At 40.6% G+C, this 19,303-nt stretch overlaps 1 protein-coding gene and 2 non-coding genes across 5 annotated transcripts in view; 1 reads left to right on the plus strand and 2 right to left on the minus strand.

The window, feature by feature from the left end:
• LOC135486593 (serine/threonine-protein kinase PLK1-like) overlaps nt 1–19,303 on the plus strand; it is a 104,068-nt gene that overhangs the window by 37,505 nt on the left and 47,260 nt on the right. Inside the window, exon 3 of one of the 3 annotated variants that reach the window (XM_064769520.1) lies at nt 15,176–15,217. The exons of 1 other annotated variant lie outside the window; for it this stretch is intronic. The gene's annotated coding sequence lies outside the window, so the exon portion shown is untranslated. Of the gene's footprint in view, nt 1–2,858; nt 2,894–15,175; nt 15,218–19,303 lie in introns of those variants that run through there. One more of the 3 variants, XM_064769519.1, reaches the window with a different exon arrangement.
• On the minus strand, nt 5,222–5,294 carry Trnaf-gaa (transfer RNA phenylalanine (anticodon GAA)). Its single transcript has one exon. It is a non-coding gene; the product is annotated as a tRNA-Phe (tRNA).
• Nucleotides 17,545–17,617, minus strand: Trnaf-gaa (transfer RNA phenylalanine (anticodon GAA)). Its single transcript has one exon. It is a non-coding gene; the product is annotated as a tRNA-Phe (tRNA).

The following is a 19,303-nucleotide window of genomic DNA, read 5'->3' on the forward strand; positions in this document are numbered from 1 at the left end:
ATCTATCTCTTTCGCAAGACTTCAAATTATCGACTTCAAAATCAAGAAATTCGCAGCAGACCTTCAGGCATCTTAGCTCGGGGTAGGCCTACTTATATCCACAGTCTTTTTTTAAACCAAGTACTAATTTTCTATCGGCGACCTGATGAAGTCAAGTCTATAGAATTCACTTGCCTACCCAAACTACCTCTTACTGCTGGTGAACACTTAAGGGTTGTAGACGTTCAAATAGACAAAAGTAATAGCCGCTTCTTTTTAAAATCTCGTAAACATAAACTTCAACATAAATTAGACACGAAAAATATGCTATTCCGCATGGACAGGACGCCAATGAGGGAAAACATAGGTCGTATAAAGATATATGCGCTTGAGTCGGTTGATATTTTCTCAAGATGGTTTCATTGTAATGAATGAATAAACCAAGAAAAAATCACCTGTTACACATATCGTGTCGTGAGCAGGTTTCCCCTGTTTTACATCTTTCCTGCCAGTCCACCATTCGAGAGGAGAGAAACCATGAACAAATGTGTCCTTTCATGAGCTGACAACCTATCCCATCGTATACAACCACATGAAATGATTAGTCGTTTCGTTTCGTTAGCATTGTCATCCCGGATTTTCGTGAATCGGTCATTTTCGACTACTTCCGCGATCGCGATGACGCAAGAAAGTAAAATCATTGGCGGTGGTCGTCACGCAAGATGGTGATTCGTTCGCAGCATCCGAAACTGTGTACAGATAGTTTAGGAAATACTTACTCACCGGAAAATCGCCATCTTTCTCTCACTTAATTAAGTTTACGACAATCATAATCACAGCACGCTTGTCACATTCTTACAATGTACTCCCTTCCTCAGGCAGTGAAGTTGATAAATTACAAATTAAGACGAATAGTGTCTCTTCGACCGCCAGTCGTTTTGCATAAATACGATACCTGGTTTTTCCAGAGAGAATCTGGCTGCATAATTATTTCGAACCATGCTATGACACGTACGTCACCTCACGTTATACTAGTATATGAATTGGGTGCAAACTGTCGCCAAACCCACAGAACTGAGCTTTATAATGATTGGAAGAAAATGATAGGTGTTTATAAACATTATTTAATTATAGTTTGCAAGGACTCAGGTAATTATCTCTATCGACTTTATGACACACATAAAGGGATATTTTCAGGTAGAATTGTCATTCCAAAGTCAGATGCTTGTTTTAATAGTTTTGGGGCATCAATAGACCTTATGCAGGGAGTAAGCGCTACGGTGAACTGCAGGTTAACATTGAACATCATGTCGACAACGGTTTATAAATTGTCGGAAGTTATGACGAAAAGGAAGGAAGTGGAGCTTAAGTTCCATCACGGCATAAGAATTTATTATCAGATGAAGGGTCTTAAAGATTCGAAACATATCATTATGATTAATATAAAAGACGGTATCGTTACTGGGGAAAAGACGACTGTGAATGAAGCATTCCTGAAGTTCGCTCTAAGGTCTTATGGTTATCGCCCAATTGAACATTCTCTGGCAATACCGCGGACAATACGCTTAAACGGTATTGACAACATATTCTGGTTATGTAGGGAAGAAAACGTGATCTTGACAGTATTTGATTATGGTCGTTATTCAGTTGGTTGCAGATTGAAATGTGTGCCCGAGGACCCATTGGTGAGACTAAGAATGAATGAAACTTTGATTGAGGATGTGGCGGTGCATTTCCCTTTCCATGTAGGAGATGTCGCGGTTCATCGAACGGGACTAGTTTTGTGCATTATTCTAAAATCACGGAGAGGCAAAAAGATGGAAGGATATTTAGAATCAATTGAACTGTACACACCTCAACAATCGTAAAGTGATGAGATTCCTACCCTAGGAAAAAAAGAAAGAGTGAAATTCGCACTTCAAGAAGAGCCACAACTTAGTGATCGCTCTTTGAGACATCAGAAGAGCGAAACTTGGATTTAGGCGAACTTCCCCCTCAGTGACGGATTATAAAATGATAATTGCAAATGATTAACGTAAAATACTTGCAGGTGTGGTAAAATAATAAAAGCAGGACTGTAAAATATAATCGCATAATGTGAAGAATATCTACATGTACATCTACATATAAGACATTATCAATAAGTTTCACGGTGATTTTGCTCTTTCAGAAGGGCGATCCCTTAGACCAGATCAGTGTGCATTCACTCTTTCCTTTCAAAGAGTGCAAAGGACATGTACATTTGCATTCTCTTATATCGGGTCACTCGGCAAAAACTGAAACCGAACTTTAAAGTTTTGTATCTCAGAGACTTATGCACAAAACAACCCGAAACCAGGAAGTATACTGGTACATGTAGGAAAGTATTGTCAAAGAGGTCAATGGAGGAGAGATAAGTCACAAATGGCAATTCGAGTTGAATTGGATTATTCCGAAACTGAATTAGGGAGTCACAATTGGCAAATCCGAGTTGAATTGAATAATTCCGAAACTAAATTAGGTCGAACATGCTTAATGTCGGGGGAAACTTCTCATATATAGGGTAGATCTCAACCCTGGGTGTTCCCCATTCTTCCCCCGTCTGTTTCAGTAACCTCTTTCACAGCAATAATATCATCCAATTGTTGCAGTATCTTCTCGACGACGCTACTGGAAAGGGTCACCGCGATCAGTTGTATGACTGTTTTTAATATAGCTGCATCAATTAAAATCATGCAAGTATCAAAGGTATAGTGATAATCATGCCGACTTACTGGCAGAGAACATACACCCTGAAGTCTCCTTAAATGATGGCGATATACGCACTGGTAGCGACAGTAGATCGACATGAATAATAATTGGACCTTTTCGTCTACTTCATTGCTACAGGGTACGAAGGAACATTCGGATGGGTGGCACTCGTGAGGCATTTCAGGTAAGGCAAAACGATTATTTCTTATAAGCAATGACAACGACTCTACTAAAGATTCGAAGAGTCCATTCAGGGATTAGACAGTGTTTTTTGAGGTGACTTTGTAATAGCTTTCATACTCGCATTTCGGCTTGGTTTCTTGAACATTCTGTTCTAGTGTGATCCAGTATTGGGAAGCTCATGTTTTTCAACCCAAGATATTTCACGCCTTTTTGTCTAGGCAACAGAATCCAGGACGAGTCAGCAAAGTCCTAATGACCAGTTTGTTTCAACGTAAGGTCATGGTCATCGTTAGTTATTGGTGATGGATGACAGTCTTAGGGCTGGTAATAGCAGGAATCTGCCAGGGCTGCTTCGTAGACGCTGGCCAGAATTATTGCAACCATGCATCACCTTGGTTACGAGACATAGAACACGGAGCAAGCCACGAATTACGACCTTACTGGTTGAGTTATCCAACTTTCGTATACAGGGTGTCCCAGTAAAACCTTTCGATTTCTGTGATATTCAACAAAGCAATAGATTAGAATAAGTATATGTAAGTATATACATTACCTTACTTAGGTCATATAGATGATTTTTTATCCCGATGACAAATGCAACTAAAGTCAGTGCGTGAAGTCAGGTCCAGTTTTATTTTTGGAAACATGTTACCAACCAAAACCAGTCACTTCAAGATAATTCAAAGAAAACGATATGGCAATCTGGCAACAAGTTGTTTCACCCTGAAAATGCTAGCTTTCCCTGCTTTCTCCTTGTAGGACAGTGCATCTGTGTACAAGACACACAGCTCAATATTGTATGCGTACACTGTAATGTACACTTTAATGTACTCGTCACCACAGCTACCTGTGTTGACAGAACACTATCCCGAAATCCATTTGGATTGAGAGTACATGCAGTTCTCTTTCAAGGGTGCTTCAGGCGTCACTTTTTTTCTCTCGGATGGTTCCTCAGTGTCTTGGTGCATAAGGTGCAAAAGCTCAAAACGACGCTGATTGTCCGACAAGGCCAATTTATTTCTCATGTCCAGGCCATCACCTCAGTGGTCATTTCAAGTATGTGCTCGTCACTGACGGATGTTTTCGGAAGTCAGTTGTTGGTGAATTGGCGAAGAGATACTGCAATTTACTAAATATACTTTACGAAGAGCTGTGAACAAATTTAAAGGGTTTTAACATTTTCAAACAGCCTGGTGTGATACGCCACGATAAATGTACACAAAGCGAGTAATTCGCTATGTAGAAGTGTTTTCTCCTAATTTTAGGTCATGCGTTCCAACCTCGAAACCTTTGCCGTCCATTATCGATTCTTTGAAATAAGAACTATTTTGAACGGCGATGATTTTTTAGTATTGGACTTTCGCTTAGCTCAGAGTTGAAGACTCCAGAAGTACACGGCGGAAAGATCTTGGTTTCCAATCCGTCTCTATTGATGTCGCTGTTATTCCCTGGCCATATACCTTATCCACAGCAAACTCATTGGTTTGTCAGTCGTCGCTCAAAAGAAGCAACCTGACTGGCTGATATCACTATTACAGATTTCTAGGAAAATTGTTGTTGAGTTGTTTGGGCGAGGCAGTCCTGTTTACCAACCAACCTCCACAAATTTCGACGGCAGGCTTCAGCAATTTTCTGCAGCTTATTACAATGCTGAAAGTTATTTAGCATATGCATATGAAGTGCCTGCATGGGTCGAGAATGAATGTCAGGTTGGTATTTTTCATATCCGAAATGGTTATCATTAGTTTCCTCGCCATCCGACGAGACTCACATTGATCTCAAAACACAATTGCTAATGGCCTCATTATTGTGTTAGATTACTGTCATTTGCCACGGCTCCGGGGAGACATACCCCGGCATATATAACGAGATGTCCCTATGATACATGTATGCATCTGTAAACATGTACGCTGTACCATTAAAACACCCTACAGTTGAAATGGCTAGGCTGGGAACAACAATGTGATACACTATGGCATTGTGTATAACTGCATTTCTATTTTCCTGGACTACCAGTAATTACGAACGGCGTACCCCTTTAATGGCAACAAGTAATTTTATGCGTTTCATTGATAGGCGGATACCCGGCCCCGGATGCAATTCACGTAGGATTATTATCATTTGTCGCCTTGCAAGTTTCAAATATCCATCAAAACTTCATATTAGCCTGAAAAAAGTTGCTCATGGATTCTACTGGAGCAGTTATCATAATTTCTAAAGTGAAATGAATCATCGCACTGATGTTGCAAAATTTTAAAAAAAACGAAGACAGAAAAAAGATAAAATAATAGCCTCACACTTTCCAATGCGAAGTGAAAAATGGATAACTTGCCGAAACCCGGGATCGAACCAGGGACCTTTAGATCTTCAGTCTAACGCTCTCCCAACTGAGCTATTTCGGCTTACTTGACATGCAATTTGATAGAAAGTACATTGTAAACGGATAGATTGATTGAATGATTTTGATGAATGACGAGGGTTGGTGTTCTTCCATTCGGCAACCTTATAGGTCTTCTTCATACAGACAGGTTTGATGGTTTGATCATGCCTCGTGTGGTCATAACTGTTCTACACGGTGGCCTGCTGCTGTCGTAGAAACCACTTGTGCCTGAGATAAAAAATACAGTTCGCTCCACATTCGTTTCGCTTGCTACAATATGTACTTCAGCTTTAATTGCCGTTATAGAAAAAGAAAAGAGGCGAAAAAACACAGGCAATAAGGCAGCGTCGGCTGCGTTGATATTATCAACAATGTCTGTTTTTCTCGCTGATAGCAAATGCTAATTCGAGAATCGACTTCTATCAGAATATTATGCCCATCGAGATCGTACTGTCTGCTGTTTTTGACAAGTTATTCTCCCGAATTGCTTAAGTAGAGCAATTTTAACCAAATAACACTCTGCCTGTCCGCAATGATGCTCGCAAACACGTGAGATAGTCTTGCAACTGACGTAAAAGATGCCTTGATATGCATCTTATGGTTCAAGTATTTAGGAAATACATTAAAGTGATGAATGACCTCATGGTTTTATGCAGTGTGTTGATTTGACAATGCCTGGCTGGTTAGTAGGTTTTCTCGTGCCAAGGCGTGAGGAGCTCAGTGTTTCTGGCTCGAAGACAGAATTATCTATTATGACAATTCCTTTGATTTAGTTTAAAGTATCAACTCAGTACCGAAACCAGATTGATCCGAGCTTTTATATTAACACGGTCAGTGTAGATTTGGAGCCTGGTCTGATTTGGTCTACATCGGTGGGGTGGGGTGGGGGGGGGGGGACTTGGAGTATGCAGGCTGACCCCTCTGATTGGTAAGACCTGATGTCGTATCTGAAATTTAGAATATAAACATTTAGGGTAATCGTAGGCCTCTACTTCTAGGCTGTAAGTCCATTTGATCATCGATCGTGCGGAAAGCTCTTCGCGATGCCACAATGCAGTACGAATTAGGAAGGTCTGTCGTTGCACCGAGTTGATTCATTTACGTGACACTCGTAAATCATCTTTATACTTTTGGAGGAATCGGAGAAGTTTTCAAAAAATTTCGTCAGTACTTATTGTCATTCGTACATCTCTTTGTAAGGGTTAGTGCAATAACTGCCTAATGGTGTTGGCCGAGATTACACATGATCAGGGCGGATCATCAGACCGAGTACACTAACTTATCCCACATACATGACATCGAAACAATGGAAACACGTTTTTACCTTGGGGATGGCGCTAATGAATTCGCTATGCCTCTACCATGCAACCGTGACGAGACCATTATCAATTAGCGGAAGCCATAGATGATTTTTTATGTAGGTAAACATATCTAATTTATTGGGACTCTAGTGGTTGGAGTGATAAATCTGTGTATACGGTGACAGAACTAATTTCATGGGCTGGCTACTACAGCCGGAAGTGAACTGTTCTGCCAACTGTTGATTTCCTTTCTCCAGTCTCACCGGTGATGAATTCCTGACGCAGGCACCCAAATGTCACGAGATCTCGCAGGGAGGCGCGTGGTTTAACCAGGCTGGAAGACAAACGTATCTTGAAATGGCTTCTACTGAGACATATTGGGTCGATATTGGTCCTGAATGATTAATGAGACATCGTCAGCTAATCTGCTATTGGAGATTCGGCCGGACGGGCCGCCACTGAGTTCCGGAGTCCAATCGGGTCAATACGTCCTGAAACATTAGAATAATATTGGCTTTTTGTCATGGTTCCCAGTGATGTTAGTTGAGAATACTATCACACGATCAGCCCTTCTGTTCAAAATACTTCCGTTAGCGCTATTCTGTTTAAAATGTCGAACTAGATGTCTGAATTTAAAGGACTCAAGAAGGATATAATGTCATTTGATATATACTAAGTTGACCGCAGTCTAGTGTGCAATTAAGCTATTTACTAATATATAGTATCATCGGGCTGACTGGCGCTGGCATTGAGCGCTAATAAAGCGGTGGGATAGCAGTCTATGTGCATTAATTCGTAGGATTGTTAGCAGTGTCTTATGGTTAGCGCCGTCATTTAGTCTCAGACTGGTTACTGAGGGACCATTCTTGCTAGAGAACATTCGTAGTTTGACCATTCGGTAGGATTGAGAGGATACATCAACAAATTAAACGGATAGCTGGTAAATTAGGTGTTCTGAGTCGACGGGTCTGTGAGACAGTTTTAAACTTGATAAAGGAATATTTCACAAGGAGCCCCTAAGATACGGTAAGTGACTAGAAAGTAAAAAAACTAATGAACGATCTTTGTCTTGAACTTATCTTTCGCAATGCCAATGCAACGTACACGTCATGCTCTCGGGGGGGGGGGGGGGGGGGGGGGGGGGGGGGCTCAGAACACAAACATAAGAGCTACCGCAGTCCACACGCCGACATTCAGCGCGGTTAGATCGGAGAGATACCTGTACATGTGTATGATATTATCAGTTATTTGGAAGTAAAACTATTTTTCGTGTAATACAAAAGGCCGGGTCTATTTGGCAAGCGGCTCGCCGAACAGGCATCTTTTTTTGCCCTGCTTGGAGAGCCGCTTGCCAAACAGCATTAAAAATCAACTCTGTTCGGCAAGCCGGGCTTGCCAAACAGGGCAAAAATACTACCCTCTTTGGCGAGCCAGAGAGGTTACAACAAGCCGGGCTTGCCAAATAGTCACTTCCTAAATTAGGGAGTTTTCGCAAATCCCCGAAACGCCAACGTGAACGCCTATCCCATTGTTCGATCTATTGTTAACTATGTCGAACAATGGTATAGGCGTTCGCGTTGACGTATCGGGGGCTTTGCGAAAACTCCCTTCTCCTCCCGACGAACTTAAATTTCTTTCTGCATTGCTCATCACACTAATTTAAACTGCATTCTGCTTGGCATTGCATACATGTTCATTGTGTACATGTACATAGCGTAAAAGCATGCTTGATCTGTATTTGTTATAAATGATTATTTCTTGGTGATATTTAGAATTAGATATCCTGATTGCCTTCTTCCGATACTTTGAAAGTTCTCAGCTCTTGCAGATTCTAAGGAATTTCCAATTTCAATTATAATGTGTGTTTTTTGATGGAAAATATAAACGTTGCTATTGAAGTTGAATCGTTACATCTTACTTACAAATTGCAATATGATATTGATCGAATAGTTGTCTGGATACATTTCATTGTATTCTGTCGCGTATACTGATACTTACCGCCGGCTCAAGAGCTCCCTTCGCCCTTTGTGATCATTTGGTGAAGCCATTGCAGCTCTTTGTTGGTGAGAAATTGAGAACTGCTGATGTTATAGGCGCTGCTCTACAATACATGTAGAAGCAAAAGTTGGGAACTTGTTATCAACCCCTTCGTGGAGATTATCTCTCCCCAGTCGGTAGGCCGTAGTGGACATAAATGTCAATTTATGTTCTAGAATATAATTTGACCGAGAGGAGAACAGGAATTCTTTTCTAGACCGTTAATCGACTATTAATAACTGACCAGGCATAATGGTCTAGAACATACATCAACCAGTTAGAGTAGTGGAATTCTGTTCTTGACCATTAATCGACCAATCACTGGCCAGGATTAATGATCTAGAACATAAATCAGCCAATCCCAGTTCAGGAATTCTGATCTTAGACCCTTAATCGACCAATCATTGATGTCGTACGTCCTTACTCCGTTAGTGGTAAAGAATGGTCAAGTGATAGACCTGATATGCTGGGAGTTAGCATTACCCGCTGACATGCTGCAGCTGCATTTTGGCTAGATTCGTAGACTTGGCGACTTCGTTCCTCCGGCAGAAACTTCAATCGTCGATTGTTTCAAATGTTTGGAAACCCATATATCTATCAATTACGCTCAGGGTTTATGAAAGAAATGTGCATGTGTTTGGATACATCAAGGATTCTGTAATCGATCCGTCCTAGGATGATATCCTTGTTGGTGTTTGTTTGAATGAGAAAGGAAATACCGCCAAAAAGAACAGACGACAAAAAAGGACGACACAATCTACATACATGTACATGTAGGTTGTCAAAAATGTATAAGGTTCTATATTTTGTGGATGCAATTAGCCTGGGGACGATACCGGTACGTGTATTCAGTCTACGTGCATTCAACTTGATTTTGAACACCACTAGCGGGAGCGTGATGTCAGCTTTATCTTATCAACTGTCAATTATCTTGTTCTGTCATTTATTCCATGTAAGTGGTGGGGGCAAACGAGTCTTCTTTCGTAGATATATGGCTTGTCTATCCTGCCAGGGAATAGAATATTTCCTCTTGGTCTCTCGGTTGACACGCTCGCCTAGGCTCTGGTCATTACCTCACAAGCTATTCTTCTTCTTTTTCATCATCAGCTTTCGCTCAGCGGGCCCTCGGAAGAGAAACTCCTCCTCCTATAGGCGGGATAAGTTGGCCTAGTCATTAGTGACGAGTCAATCTCAAGTAAATAATTGTGTCTACTCTTGGGCGTGGTCTTTTGCTTGCCTTCGCAGAGCCATCAGGTTCAAGGGTCATCGTCTTTATGTACGTCTCATTTGAAGGATGAGGCTAATTTATAGCGAGTTGGCTTGCTGAAGGACACAACGGTGAAAGACAGCGAGAGGCAAGAATGAGGCATAAGGCGAGATTTTATGACTATAGTCCATTTTACGAAATAATGTCACTCAGATTTTTTAGGATATGACATTATACAAAAAAATGAAGCATTGGACAAAAATGTGTATTCATCTGAGACTTCAAAGACCAAATCATCGAAAAAGTACTTGTTTGTTGGAATCAAACAACTTGACATCACCTGCAATGAGCCATTAACAGTAAAAATACTGACAAATTTTCACATTCATTTTAATTTTTTTCCCCATACAATGCGATATTTCCGTGAAATAGACTATGATATATCAGTAGTTAAAGAAAGGCCACAAATGGTTTAAAAGCAGGTCTGAATAGTAGCACATCATAATATATTTACATTGTACGTTGAGAGATAAAACAAACGTTAAAGGATCGTATCTTGAAATTTCTGTTTCAATTTCTTTGAATTTTTTTCACAGGTTTATATTTTCGCTAATCGAGTTTTTTGGCCACGAAATCCGCGAAAATAAAACGCCCACGAAAAACTGTCAGTTAACAGTATATTTGCATGGGTGTGATAACAATGAATTTGGACCGTAGATGCTTTGTTTTTGAACACGTGATATCAAGCAAAGGTCTTCTGCAGCCAGATTTAGGCTTCGCATTAGTCGCAACAATCCTGGATTGTGCTGTACAAAATCTGAGACGAAATGGATCCACTTTCAACTATTTGCCGGATTTTGGCCGGGCGCCAATCTGCCAGTTGAGTAAAAAGAAGGGAAGGTGTATGGAAAAGGTAGAAGCATGCGATTATACTGGATCAAGGATGTTCCAGAGGAAGGTAGGTCCCTATCCGTCAATTTCGCTAATTGAAAAATCAAGTCTATGTATAAGGCTACATTTACACCTGCATCATGATTCTGCCAGGCTGTGTTGAAAGAAAATTAAATGAGATGACGGCCAGCCCGCCCAAGACCGATGAATACGATGCGGAACGGGTTACTGCTAGTTAACACACCTTTCCCCAATATGGTAGTCGCTCAAAAGCTGAAACTGAAGTACATTCCGCGGCGATGAATGCTTGAGTTAGGCGAAAATGCTTGTTCTATGTAATCTGCGACGTGATTGGTTGTTTGACTTAGGCTTACTATGGGGAGCCATTTCTGTAAAAATCTCAATTTGGCCATAGCGTGAGTTAGGCACTTTATATGTTAGTAGTGTGACTACATGTTATGGTAAAGGGCCAGGCGGCGGGTTTACTGACACAAATTAGGCTAATATTTTACTTTATCATAGAAAGGTACTAGTATCTAGGTCCTACCCAATTTTTAAGTCATGTTTCAGAGATTTAAAACAATAAAATTGTTGTAAACCCCAGACGATCACAAAATTTATTTACCTCAAAGAGTTCCTGTCACGATTCCGACAAAAGAACATCATCAGCGTGATGATTGTAATGTTATGTAACAAATACTACGGACTGTTCGGCGTCAGATGTGGATCTTGGTTGATGGTCTGATTGAGATTTACCGATACAGCACATGCTAAATGGTGATGCTTCATGTATTCATGGGATAAGAATAAAGTTGAGCCTTTGTATGGTGTCCTCGAAACTGCTCAGATTTATTAAAGGCAACGTTTTCCCGCCTTAGGTTTTTACCAGGCCATACAAAAATCCCCATTTCTGTTAGCGTATTCGCTATAGGTTTTTAATCACCGGGTATGTTATTCTACTAATACGTTGTAGGCAAACTCGATTCAATGGTACCATCACCGGTTGCACGTTTCTGTGATTCCAAAAGTCACGTTCATTAAGTATTTAAGTTGGTTTCATCCTGAACGCAATTACATTGTTATCTACTCAAGAAACCCTAGGGCAATTAAAAATTCAATGGCAGTCTATAGCCTTACCAAGAAAGATGCAAGTTTTAGGCTTAAATACCAGTGCCAAATTCCACCGCTATCAGCAAACAAGGAATCGATCGCTTGCATCTATAAGCAATTTTTGTTGTTCACGGGGTTTCACACTTCTAAAAGACTTCAAGATTTATCATTGTTTGATTTTACTCAATGTAGATATGGCCATGTCGAAATTCCAAGGTCAGAAAGATGTTTGTTTTCCCAGTACGTCTCTCAAACCTTTGAAGTAAAAATAGCAGAAATTGTTTCATTATTGTGTTTGTATCAGCCCATTAGGGGGAGCTCCAAAACGCGGCTGTCAATCACCCATTATGAATTTAGCGTTGCCTTTGAGAATGACAGGACTAAACTAATATTGTCGAACGGGACAGAAGTCTTTTTTTATGTTATACCTCCTCACTATGCGGTATACAATGGTATAGTATCAAATAAAGACCACTTCATACTTTTCCACATAAAACCAAATATTCGAAATATCTATCTCTTTCGCAAGACTTCAAATTATCGACTTCAAAATCGAGAAATTCGCAGCAGACCTTCAGGCATCTTAGCTCGGGGTAGGCCTACTTATATCCACAGTCTTTTTTTAAACCAAGTTCTAATTTTCTATCGGCGACCTGATGAAGTCAAGTCTATAGAATTCACTTGCCTACCCAAACTACCTCTTACTGCTGGTGAACACTTAAGGGTTGTAGACGTTCAAATAGACAAAAGTAATAGCCGCTTCTTTTTAAAATCTCGTAAACATAAACTTCAACATAAATTAGACACGAAAAATATGCTATTCCGCATGGACAGGACGCCAATGAGGGAAAACATAGGTCGTATAAAGATATATGCGCTTGAGTCGGTTGATATTTTCTCAAGATGGTTTCATTGTAATGAATGAATAAACCAAGAAAAAATCACCTGTTACACATATCGTGTCGTGAGCAGGTTTCCCCTGTTTTACATCTTTCCTGCCAGTCCACCATTCGAGAGGAGAGAAACCATGAACAAATGTGTCCTTTCATGAGCTGACAACCTATCCCATCGTATACAACCACATGAAATGATTAGTCGTTTCGTTTCGTTAGCATTGTCATCCCGGATTTTCGTGAATCGGTCATTTTCGACTACTTCCGCGATCGCGATGACGCAAGAAAGTAAAATCATTGGCGGTGGTCGTCACGCAAGATGGTGATTCGTTCGCAGCATCCGAAACTGTGTACAGATAGTTTAGGAAATACTTACTCACCGGAAAATCGCCATCTTTCTCTCACTTAATTAAGTTTACGACAATCATAATCACAGCACGCTTGTCACATTCTTACAATGTACTCCCTTCCTCAGGCAGTGAAGTTGATAAATTACAAATTAAGACGAATAGTGTCTCTTCGACCGCCAGTCGTTTTGCATAAATACGATACCTGGTTTTTCCAGAGAGAATCTGGCTGCATAATTATTTCGAACCATGCTATGACACGTACGTCACCTCACGTTATACTAGTATATGAATTGGGTGCAAACTGTCGCCAAACCCACAGAACTGAGCTTTATAATGATTGGAAGAAAATGATAGGTGTTTATAAACATTATTTAATTATAGTTTGCAAGGACTCAGGTAATTATCTCTATCGACTTTATGACACACATAAAGGGATATTTTCAGGTAGAATTGTCATTCCAAAGTCAGATGCTTGTTTTAATAGTTTTGGGGCATCAATAGACCTTATGCAGGGAGTAAGCGCTACGGTGAACTGCAGGTTAACATTGAACATCATGTCGACAACGGTTTATAAATTGTCGGAAGTTATGACGAAAAGGAAGGAAGTGGAGCTTAAGTTCCATCACGGCATAAGAATTTATTATCAGATGAAGGGTCTTAAAGATTCGAAACATATCATTATGATTAATATAAAAGACGGTATCGTTACTGGGGAAAAGACGACTGTGAATGAAGCATTCCTGAAGTTCGCTCTAAGGTCTTATGGTTATCGCCCAATTAAACATTCTCTGGCAATACCGCGGACAATACGCTTAAACGGTATTGACAACATATTCTGGTTATGTAGGGAAGAAAACGTGATCTTGACAGTATTTGATTATGGTCGTTATTCAGTTGGTTGCAGATTGAAATGTGTGCCCGAGGACCCATTGGTGAGACTAAGAATGAATGAAACTTTGATTGAGGATGTGGCGGTGCATTTCCCTTTCCATGTAGGAGATGTCGCGGTTCATCGAACGGGACTAGTTTTGTGCATTATTCTAAAATCACGGAGAGGCAAAAAGATGGAAGGATATTTAGAATCAATTGAACTGTACACACCTCAACAATCGTAAAGTGATGAGATTCCTACTCTAGGAAAAAAAGAAAGAGTGAAATTCGCACTTCAAGAAGAGCCACAACTTAGTGATCGCTCTTTGAGACATCAGAAGAGCGAAACTTGGATTTAGGCGAACTTCCCCCTCAGTGACGGATTATAAAATGATAATTGCAAATGATTAACGTAAAATACTTGCAGGTGTGGTAAAATAATAAAAGCAGGACTGTAAAATATAATCGCATAATGTGAAGAATATCTACATGTACATCTACATGTAAGACACTATCAATAAGTTTCACGGTGATTTTGCTCTTTCAGAAGGGCGATCCCTTAGAACAGATCAGTGTGCATTCACTCTTTCCTTTCAAAGAGTGCAAAGGACATGTACATTTGCATTCTCTTATATCGGGTCACTCGGCAAAAACTGAAACCGAACTTTAATGTTTTGTATCTCAGAGACTTATGCACAAAACAACCCGAAACCAGGAAGTATACTGGTACATGTAGGAAAGTATTGTCAAAGAGGTCAATGGAGGAGAGATAAGTCACAAATGGCAATTCGAGTTGAATTGGATTATTCCGAAACTAAATTAGGGAGTCACAATTGGCAAATCCGAGTTGAATTGGATAATTCCGAAACTAAATTAGGTCGAACATGCTTAATGTCTGGGGAAACTTCTCATATAAAGGGTAGATCTCAACCCTGGGTGTTCCCCATTCTTCCCCCGTCTGTTTCAGTAACCTCTTTCACAGCAATAATAGCATCCAATTGTTGCAGTATCTTCTCGACGACGCTACTGGAAAGGGTCACCGCGATCAGTTGTATGACTGTTTTTAATATAGCTGCATCAATTAGAATCATGCAAGTATCAAAGGTATAGTGATAATCATGCCGACTTACTGGCAGAGAACATACACCCTGAAGTCTCCTTGAATGATGGCGATACGCACTGGAAGGCGACAGTAGATCGACATAAATAATAATTGGACCTTTTCGTCTACTTCATTGCTACAGGGTACGAAGGAACGGATGGGTGGCACTCGTGAGGCATTTCAGGTAAGGCAAAACGATTATTTCTTATAAGCAATGACAACGACTCTACTAAAGATTCGAAGAGTCCATTCAGGGATTAGACAGTGTTTTTTGAGGTGACTTTGTAATAGCTTTCATACTCGCATTTCGGCTTGGTTTCTTGAACATTCTGTTCTAGTGTGATCCAGTATTGGGAAGCTCATGTTTTTCAACCCAAGATATTTCACGCCTTTTTGTCTAGGCAACAGAATCCAGGACGAGTCAGCAAAGTCCTAATGACCAGTTTGTTTCAACGTAAGGTCATGGTCATCGTTAGTTATTGGTGATGGATGACAGTCTTAGGGCTGGTAATAGCAGGAATCTGCCAGGGCTGCTTCGTAGACGCTGGCCAGAATGATTGCAACCATGCATCACCTTGGTTACGAGACATAGAACACGGAGCAAGCCACGAATTACGACCTTACTGGTTGAGTTATCCAACTTTCGTATACAGGGTGTCCCAGTAAAACCTTTCGATTTCTGTGATATTCAACAAAGCAATAGATTAGAATTAGTATATATAAGTATATACATTACCTTACTTAGGTCATATAGATGATTTTTTATCCTGATGACAAATGCAACTAAAGTCAGTGCGTGAAGTCAGGTCCAGTTTTATTTTTGGAAACATGTTACCAACCAAAACCAGTCACTTCAAGATAATTCAAATAAAACGATATGGCAATCTGGCAACAAGTTGTTTCACCCTGAAAATGCTAGCTTTCCCTGCTTTCTCCTTGTAGGACAGTGCATCTGTGTACAAGACACACAGCTCAATATTGTATGCGTACACTGTAATGTACACTTTAATGTACTCGTCACCACAGCTACCTGTGTTGACAGAACACTATCCCGAAATCCATTTGGATTGAGAGTACATGCAGTTCTCTTTCAAGGGTGCTTCAGGCGTCACTTTTTTTCTCTCGGATGGTTCCTCAGTGTCTTGGTGCATAAGGTGCAAAAGCTCAAAACGACGCTGATTGTCCGACAAGGCCAATTTATTTCTCATGTCCAGGCCATCACCTCAGTGGCCATTTCAAGTATGTGCTCGTCACTGACGGATGTTTTCGGAAGTCAGTTGTTGGTGAATTGGCGAAGAGATACTGCAATTTACTAAATATACTTTACGAAGAGCTGTGAACAAATTTAAAGGGTTTTAACATTTTCAAACAGCCTGGTGTGATACGCCACGATAAATGTACACAAAGCGAGTAATTCGCTATGTAGAAGTGTTTTCTCCTAATTTTAGGTCATGCGTTCCAACCTCGAAACCTTTGCCGTCCATTATCGATTCTTTGAAATAAGAAATATTTTGAACGGCGATGATCTTAAGTATTGGACGTTCGCTTAGCTCAGAGTTGAAGACTCTAGAAGTACACGGCGGAAAGATCTTTGTTTCCAATCCGTCTCTATTGATGTCGCTGTTATTCCCTGGCCATATACCTTATCCACTGCAAACTCATTGGTTTGTCAGTCGTCGCTCAAAAGAAGCAACCTGACTGGCTGATATCACTATTACAGATTTCTAGGAAAATTGTTGTTGAGTTGTTTGGGCGAGGCAGTCCTGTTTACCAACCAACCTCCACAAATTTCGACGGCAGGCTTCAGCAATTTTCTGCAGCTTATTACAATGCTGAAAGTTATTTAGCATATGCATATGAAGTGCCTGCATGGGTCGAGAATGAATGTCAGGTTGGTATTTTTCATATCCGAAATGGTTATCATTAGTTTCCTCGCCATCCGACGAGACTCACATTGATCTCAAAACACAATTGCTAATGGCCTCATTATTGTGTTAGATTACTGTCATTTGCCACGGCTCCGGGGAGACATACCCCGGCATATATAACGAGATGTCCCTATGATACATGTATGCATCTGTAAACATGTACGCTGTACCATTAAAACACCCTACAGTTGAAATGGCTAGGCTGAGAACAACAATGTGATACACTATGGCATTGTATATAACTGCATTTCTATTTTCCTGGACTACCAGTAATTACGAACGGCGTACCCCTTTAATGGCAACAAGTAATTTTATGCGTTTCATTGATAGGCGGATACCCGGCCCCGGATGCAATTCACGTAGGATTATTATCATTTGTCGCCTTGCAAGTTTCAAATATCCATCAAAACTTCATATTAGCCTAAAAAAAGTCGCTCATGGATTCTACTGGAGCAGTTATCATAATTTCTAAAGTGAAATGAATCATCGCACTGATGTTGCAAAATTTGAAAAAAAACGAAGACAGAAAAAAGATAAAATAATAGCCTCACACTTTCCAATGCGAAGTGAAAAATGGATAACTTGCCGAAACCCGGGATCGAACCAGGGACCTTTAGATCTTCAGTCTAACGCTCTCCCAACTGAGCTATTTCGGCTTCCTTGACATGCAATTTGATAGAAAGTACATTGTAAACGGATAGATTGATTGAATGATTTTGATGAATGACGAGGGTTGGTGTTCTTCCATTCGGCAACCTTATAGGTCTTCTTCATACAGACAGGTTTGATGGTTTGATCATGCCTCGTGTGGTCATAACTGTTCTACACGGTGGCCTGCTGCTGTCGTAGAAACCACTTGTGCCTGAGATAAAAAATACAGTTCGCTCCACATTCGTTTCGCTTGCTACAATATGTACTTCAGCTTTAATTGCCGTTATAGAAAAAGAAAAGAGGCGAAAAAACACAGGCAATAAGGCAGCGTCGGCTGCGTTGATATTATCAACAATGTCTGTTTTTCTCGCTGATAGCAAATGCTAATTCGAGAATCGACTTCTATCAGAATATTATGCCCATCGAGATCGTACTGTCTGCTGTTTTTGACAAGTTATTCTCCCGAATTGCTTAAGTAGAGCAATTTTAACCAAATAACACTCTGCCTGTCCGCAATGATGCTCGCAAACACGTGAGATAGTCTTGCAACTGACGTAAAAGATGCCTTGATATGCATCTTATGGTTCAAGTATTTAGGAAATACATTAAAGTGATGAATGATGTTAAGGCTCCTCATGGTTTTATGCAGTGTGTTGATTTGACAATGCCTGGCTGGTTAGTAGGTTTTCTCGTGCCAAGGCGTGAGGAGCTCAGTGTTTCTGGCTCGAAGACAGAATTATCTATTATGACAATTCCTTTGATTTAGTTTAAAGTATCAACTCAGTACCGAAACCAGATTGATCCGAGCTTTTATATTAACACGGTCAGTGTAGATTTGGAGCCTGGTCTGATTTGGTCTACATCGGTGGGGTGGGGTGGGGGGGGGGGGGACTTGGAGTATGCAGGCTGACCCCTCTGATTGGTAAGACCTGATATCGTATCTGAAATTTAGAATATAAACATTCAGGGTAATCGTAGGCCTCTACTTCTAGGCTGTAAGTCCATTTGATCATCGATCGTGCGGAAAGCTCTTCGCGATGCCACAATGCAGTACGAATTAGGAAGGTCTGTCGTTGCACCGAGTTGATTCATTTACGTGACACTCGTAAATCATCTTTATACTTTTGGAGGAATCGGAGAAGTTTTCAAAAAATTTCGTCAGTACTTATTGTCATTCGTACATCTCTTTGTAAGGGTTAGTGCAATAACTGCCTAATGGTGTTGGCCGAGATTACACATGATCAGGGCGGATCATCAGACCGAGTACACTAACTTATCCCACATACATGACATCGAAACAATGGAAACACGTTTTTACCTTGGGGATGGCGCTAATGAATTCGCTATGCCTCTACCATGCAACCGTGACGAGACCATTATCAATTAGCGGAAGCCATAGATGATTTTTTATGTAGGTAAACATATCTAATTTATTGGGACTCTAGTGGTTGGAGTGATAAATCTGTGTATACGGTGACAGAACTAATTTCATTGGCTGGCTACTACAGCCGGAAGTGAACTGTTCTGCCAACTGTTGATTTCCTTTCTCCAGTCTCACCGGTGATGAATTCCTGACGCAGGCACCCAAATGTCACGAGATCTCGCAGGGAGGCGCGTGGTTTAACCAGGCTGGAAGACAAACGTATCTTGAAATGGCTTCTACTGAGACATATTGGGTCGATATTGGTCCT

The sequence above is a fragment of the Lineus longissimus genome, chromosome 4 (genome assembly GCF_910592395.1).
Source record: "Lineus longissimus chromosome 4, tnLinLong1.2, whole genome shotgun sequence".
Classification (NCBI taxonomy): domain Eukaryota; kingdom Metazoa; phylum Nemertea; class Pilidiophora; order Heteronemertea; family Lineidae; genus Lineus; species Lineus longissimus.